This window comes from Dendrobates tinctorius, unplaced genomic scaffold, assembly GCF_039654945.1.
Source record: "Dendrobates tinctorius isolate UK_male_01 unplaced genomic scaffold, ASM3965494v1 ptg000125l, whole genome shotgun sequence".
Lineage (NCBI taxonomy): Eukaryota > Metazoa > Chordata > Amphibia > Anura > Dendrobatidae > Dendrobates > Dendrobates tinctorius.
The window spans coordinates 2,530,588-2,537,684 of NW_027361793.1; the positions used below are offsets into that span (position 1 = coordinate 2,530,588).

The 7,097-nt window shown below is 45.0% G+C and overlaps 1 protein-coding gene across 1 annotated transcript in view; it reads left to right on the forward strand.

Moving 5' to 3' along the window:
• The window catches only part of ICOS (inducible T cell costimulator), a 173,050-nt gene extending 170,390 nt beyond the window's left edge, over nt 1–2,660 (forward strand). Inside the window, exon 5 of the mRNA XM_073541924.1 lies at nt 2,452–2,660. The gene's annotated coding sequence lies outside the window, so the exon portion shown is untranslated. The remainder of the gene's footprint in view (nt 1–2,451) is intronic.
• The last annotated feature ends 4,437 nt before the right edge of the window (nt 2,661–7,097 follow it).

The following is a 7,097-nucleotide window of genomic DNA, read 5'->3' on the forward strand; positions in this document are numbered from 1 at the left end:
CGCATGGCAGAGCTTGGAAGGGAAGGAGCACCATATGACTTTTTCAACTCAGAATTGGCTGGAATTGAGATCAGACGCAATGTTGCATTTGGAGAGCCCCTGATGTGCCCAAACAGTGGAAACCCCCAATTCTAACTCCAACCCGAACCCCAACACACCCCTAACCCTAATCTCAGCCCTAACCCTAGCCCTAACCCTAGCCCTAACCCTAACCCTAGCCCTAACCCTAACCCTAACCCTAACCCTAGCCCTAACCCTAGCCCTAACCCTAGCCCTAACCCTAGCCCTAACCCTAACCCTAATGGAAAAATGGAAATAAATACATTTTTTTAATTTTATTATTTTTCCCTAACTAAGGGGGTGATAGCGGGGGGTTTGATTTACTATTTATGGGGTTTTTTATTTTTGGCAGCTGTCGCACGCTAAAAGACGCTTTTTATTGTAAAAATAGTTTTTGAATCACCACATATTGAGAGCTATAATTTTTCCGTATTTTGACCCACCGAGTCATGTGAGGTCTTATTTTTTGCGGAACGAGTTGACGTTTTTATTGGTACCATTTTCGGGCACGTGACATTTTTTGATCGCTTTTTATTCCGATTTTTGGGACGCAGAATGAGCAAAAACCAGCGTTTCATGAATTTATTTTGGGGGAGTGCGTTTACACCGTTCCGCGTGCGGTAAAATTGATAAAGCGGTTTTATTCTTCGGGTCAGTACGGTTACAGCGATACCTCATTTAGGTCGTTTTTTTATGTTTTGTCGGTTTTATGCAATGAAAACTATTTTATATAAAAAATAATTATTTTTGCATCGCTTTATTCTGCGAGCTATAACTTTTTTATTTTTTCGCTGATGATGCTGTGTGGTGGCTTGTTTTTTGCGGGACAAGATGACGTTTTCAGTGGTACCATGGATATTTATATGCGTCTTTTTGATCGCGCGTTATTACACTTTTTGTTTGGCGGTTTGATAATAAATAATTTTTTGCTTCGTTTTTTATTTTTATTTTTTAAGGGGTTCGCTAAAGGGGTTAACTAATGGGACAGTTTTATAGGGCGGGTCATTACGGATGTGGCTATACCTAATATGTGTACTTTTATTGTTTTGGGTTTTTTTTATTTTCAAAAAATGAATTTATTGGGGAATATTTTTTTTTTTTTTTACTAATTTATTTGGCGATTTTTTTTAAATTATTTTTACACTTTTTTTTATTTTTTTTTTTACTTTATTACATAGCCCCAGGTGGGACATCACTGTCCTGTGACAGATCGCTGATCTGTCACATCACAGATCACTGTGACAGATCAGCAATCTGTCACAGGCATTGAAGAAGACTTCCTCTTGCCTGCGTTTTGCAGGCACTGAGGAAGCCAGCTTCCTCCAGGCCCCCGAAGGCCCCCGTCGCCATCTTGGATTCGGGGGCCTGGAGGAAAGGAGTCCCCCGCAGCAGCGCTGCACATTGCGCTGCCGTGGGGGGCTCAGGGAAGCACGGAGGGAGCCCCCTCCCTGCCGATGCTTCCCTTTAACTCCCGGTACACCGCGATCATGTTTCATCGCGGTGTGCAAGGGGTTAACGTGTCAGGGGCGGTCCGTGACCGCCCCTGACACATAGTGCCGGGTGTCAGCTGTGATAATCAGCTGACACCCGGCCGCGATCAGCGGCGCTCACCACGTGGGCGCCGCTGATCGCGGTAGACGTACTATCCCGTCCATGGGCATAGGGGCCCGGGTCCCATGGACGGGATAGTACGTCGGATGTCAGGAAGGGGTTAAGCGATTGGTTTCTTAGATAGTTACAGTATAAGCAATTCTATTTCACTTGACTAAGAGGGTCACTACTATGCCCATTTTAAAAAGTTCTTAGTTGGTTAATATTGTTTTTAAATTGTAGTAAATGATTTCACAATATATCTTTCTAAACATGAGAGGTTCATGCTTCTAGCTTGCAGTGCTGGATTTAAATGTTACAATTCTAGGAAAGCTTATCAAAGACAAGTGTATGCAGCTTGCATCAAACTAAGTCTGTAAACTTCCAGGCTTCCACTAAGACAAGCTGCATTCAAAAAATCAGACATGAGACATAATAGAAACCCCTAAATAACACAGAGCACAAATAATGTTAGCACACACTGATGGAATAATATGGCAATAGAATGTCAGAATAATACTGCATCTCAGTAATGGAATACTGTATGCACAGTTTGCAGTTTAGGACCCTGGGGCTTCTCTCTTCAGAATGTGTCTACTCAGCAGTAAAACAAATGTTTTTTATTTGCTTACTTAGATTCAAAAACATTGGTTATAAATGTTGATAATGCTGTATGTTTTATTATTGCCTTACAAGAACTCAGACCAAAGAATCAAAGTTACCTTGGTATGCTTGTAATTGCACAATTTCAGTTTTATTTTTTTTATTTCTGGTTAAAAAGTGGTATTTTTTATCTTCTAGGTGGAATGGAGATAGATATTGAAAGCCGCAGACTTTTGTTTGCTTCTCGTGACTGCAGGATTTTGCATATCCTTCTGTTTCATCTGCTGAAGACAGCTGACTCATTCGTTTCACTTTGTACTTCATGTACTTAATGTCAACTACTACTATGTAAATCCCCAAAAATGTATGGCTCAATCGTTTAACTTAAATATATTTTTTTCTTTTTATTTTGCCACCCACAGTCTTATTCAGCATGGATGAAGAAATTGATGTATATACAAAATGGATGATGATACTAATAATTAATAGTAAAAAAAAATTTAAAAATGAGGATTTCTTTTCAATTAAAAAATGCTGTATAAAACATATAAAAGTATTAGTACAAGTAAAGACACACAATCAGGTCTTACCTATTGCAGAATTAAGAGTCTCTTATCCGACATGTATGCATGATGGAGATGAACAAATTCAAATTCAAATTCACCAACTTTGCTGAAATTTCCCAAAAATTAATTTTGCTGCAAATAAATTAGAGCAAATCTCAATACTGTAAAGATTGTAATTGCTTAGAAAATACACACAAGGGACAGGAAGGAGTGAAAGAGACTTCCCTGACCATAGAGTTACACTTTACAGACAAAAGAGAGAGCGTGAACCCCCATTGACCATAACAGCTTATAAGTTAAAAGGGAAGAGAGAAAGAGAACCTTGCTGATCATAAGAGATTACACTCCACAGAAGAGGAAGACTTACCGAGTGACTCTGGAGTTGAAAAACGTCTCTGAGGTACAAACTGTGCTACACAAGGGACCCCTGATCTGTGATGGCCCCGATACTGATCACTACTGTGCAAGACATGATGGAATAGCTGCAGGGCTTCATGGGGGACTTGCGCAGCAACAGAAAATCATGTTAGCCTGCTCTCTGATGCTTCAGCAGTCTGGGAAATGGTGCAGAAAGATTTTTTTTTGTGGGATCGATGAACCCATTCTCAAAATGTTCAAATTCACATATAACTGCCAATTTCAGGAAATTTGACTTAAACTCAATCTTTTGAGGATTGATCTACACATCTCTATTGGATGGTACTCCAAAGACTCAAAGACAATCTGCTAAACTTGAAAAAAAAATGTGTTTTCTTGAGAGAGAGAGAGAGAGAGAGAGAGAGAGAGATTTTTATGTGCCAGAATGGAAACCGCCGCTGCGATACCGCAAAAAGAATTGAAATGCTGCGGAAAATAAAACGCCGCGATTCAGTGCGGAATTTTCTGGAACATGTGCACAGCGTTTTTGCATTTCCTATTCATTAACATTGTGTACACTCTGCACTGCGGATTTGAGGCAATTCCCCTCATCCAAAAACGCTGCGGAAACGCATCAAAATCCGCAAAATGTGTACATACCCTAAGATTAAGATTATACACCTACTTAAAGGTTTCCTTACAAACAAAACTTGATTTTAATCAATAGATCTTGGAATAATAATAATTTTCACAATTGAATGTGTTTAACCCCTTAACTCCGGAACTTTTTACAGTTTTGCGTTTTTGTTTTTCACTGCCCTCCTTCCCAGAGACATAACTTTTTTATTTTTCTGTCAATATGGCCATGTGAGGGCTTATTTTTTGCGGGACGAGTTGTACTTTTCTACAACACCATTGGATTTACCATGTCATGTACTAGAAAACAGGGAAAAAATTCCAAGTGCAGTGAAATTTCAAAAAGGTGCAATACCACACTTGTTTTTTGTTTGGCTCTTTTGCTAGGTTCACTAAATGCTAAAACTTACCTGCCATTATGATTCTTCAGGTCATTATGAGTTCATAGACAGCAAACATGTCTAGGTTTGCTAAATAACAACATTTTATAACCTTATCTGGCCATGTGATGTGTGACACATCATCAGACATATCCTGTTTCATTTATGAAAGAGGGAATCAGAATTCTTAGAGAGCCATCAGCCGGCTATACTTTGTTGATCCCAATATTAAACAGTGGGCCTCTTATACTGTTATTACGTATGCAGTGAGTGGCAGTGCTGCCCAAAATTTGGACTCAACCCAATAACCCATTGAACAGACGTCCTGAATGACCACATGAAATGAAAGTTCCCATTATTAGTCATTTGGTACTTCCATAATGTTTGTCCATGAAGTGAATGCAAGGCCTGCTCCAAATTTGGACACACTCCAATAACCCAATGAACAGAGGTCCTGGTTCACCACATGCAACCAAAGTTCCCATTATTCCTTTTGTACTCCCATACTTTTTGCCTATGCATTGAATGCAAGGCCTGGTACTCCCATACTGTTTGCCTATTGATTAAGTGCAAAGCCTGCCCTGCCCGAAAGTTGCACGCACCCCAATAAGCCTTTGAACTGACTTAGTGGATGGCCACATGAAAACAAAGCTCCCATTCTTCATTTGACACTCCTATAATGTTTGTGTCACGTCCCCGTCGGACCCGGGGCCTGCTGTCCTGGCCTTGGCCACTAGGAGGCGCCGGAGTGTCACGTCCCCATCCGGCCCGGGGCCTGCTGTCCCGGCCTCGGCCACTAGGAGGCTCCGGAGTGTCACGTCGCCGTCAGACTCGGGGCCTGCTGTCCCGGCCTCAGCCACTAGGAGACGCCGGAGTGTCACGTCACCTTCAGACTCAGGGCCTGATGCCCCAGCCTCGGCCACCAGGAGGCGCCGGACTGTCACATCGCCGTCAGACTCGGGGCCTGCTGTTCCTGCCTCGGCCACTGGGAGGCGCCGAGGTTCGCCCCCGAGTGATGGCGGCGACAGAGAAGGGGCTCCTGCGCAGGCATCTGGTGGATGCAGGCTCCGCTCCTCTGTCAGTCATGAAGGGGTTGGTGCATCACCATCTGGCCTGGTCCTGGGGGAGGTCCTGATGACATCATCAGTACCAGAAGCCTGTGAGTGATGACCTGATCCCTCAAATACCTTGGGACTGGTCTTGCAAGCCGCCGGATATATTCTTGGTTCCCTTATGTGCTTCTGTGTGATTTCCTAATGTTTGACTCTGACCTCAGCCTGACCCGGGGCCTGCTGTCCTGGCCTTGGCCACTAGGAGGCGCCGGAGTGTCACGTCCCCATCCGGCCCGGGGCCTGCTGTCCCGGCCTCAGCCACTAGGAGGCGCCGGAGTGTCACGTCGCCGTCAGACTCGGGGCCTGCTGTCCCGGCCTCAGCCACTAGGAGACGCCGGAGTGTCACGTCACCTTCAGACTCGGGGCCTGCTGCCCCAGCCTCGGCCACCAGGAGGCGCCGGACTGTCACATCGCCGTCAGACTCGGGGCCTGCTGTTCCTGCCTCGGCCACTGGGAGGCGCCGAGGTTCGCCCCCGAGTGATGGCGGCGACAGAGAAGGGGCTCCTGCGCAGGCATCTGGTGGATGCAGGCTCCGCTCCTCTGTCAGTCATGAAGGGGTTGGTGCATCACCATCTGGCCTGGTCCTGGGGGAGGTCCTGATGACATCATCAGTACCGGAAGCCTGTGAGGGATGACCTGATCCCTCAAATACCTTGGGACTGGTCTTGCAAGCCACCGGATATATTCTTGGTTCCCTTATGTGCTTCTGTGTGATTTCCTAATGTTTGACTCTGACCTCAGCCTGGATTTCTGACCTCTCTACTGCCTGCCGCTTTTGTACCTCCGCCTCTCTCCGCTTTTCGACACTGACCTCGGCCTGGATTCCTGACCCCTCTACTGCCTGACAATTTTGTACCTCTGCTACTCTCCCGGTTTGTGACCTTGGCCTAGACTATCGACTCTGCCACTGCCTGCCGTTCCTGTACCTCCGCCGCTCTCCCGGTTTCTGACTACATTTTTGGTTTCCTGCCTTCTTCCCCATTGGCGACCGTCCTGCTCTGGTCCACTGCTCCGCTAGACAGCTACCCCCTGGGCCTTGCTACAATTCCAGATCCCTGTATAGGGGTTAAGGGTCTCGGGGTTTCTCGTGATGCTGTCCCTACTGCAGTCCAGATCATCTTCAGTGCACAGCCTGGAGGATCAATTTCATCTTCCTGCACCAGCATGCTGTAGTCTGGAGTCATCAGGGAGAAAACTGAACGTCAGAGATCCATACTCCTGAGACATCGGCCTCTGGGCAGCTCTGGCCATGGTTGCCCAGGGGCTCAGGTACTGCCCGCAGATGTGGCTAAAGTTTTATTACCTATCTCTTTTTCATTTGGTCAGAAAACTCTGTGTTTAAAAGCTTATGTGGGTAGTGGATCTGAAGGAAATTTTATGGATTCTTTGACTGCTAGGAATCTTGGTGTATCACTACTAAAACTTAATGCCCCTATTAAAACCACGGCTATTAATGGCACATCTATTATTCAGGAGGGGGTTAAATTTGTTACTGCCAAAATTGCTATGTCTGTGGGAGCATTACATACTGAGCTTGTGTCATTTTTTGTGATGGCCAATTTATCCTCTGCAGCTATTCTGGGTATGCCGTGGTTACGCCAGCACAATCCTGTCATTGACTGGCACTTGGGTGACGTTGTACACTGGAGTTCGCAGTGTCAGGATAATTGCATATTCTTAGCAGTAAACCAAGTTAAGGTTAAAACCCCCTTCATACCGTTTACTCTCAGGGACTATGAAGATGTCTTTTCTATTGTAGAATCTGAGAAGCTTCCCCCTCACAGAGAGTATGA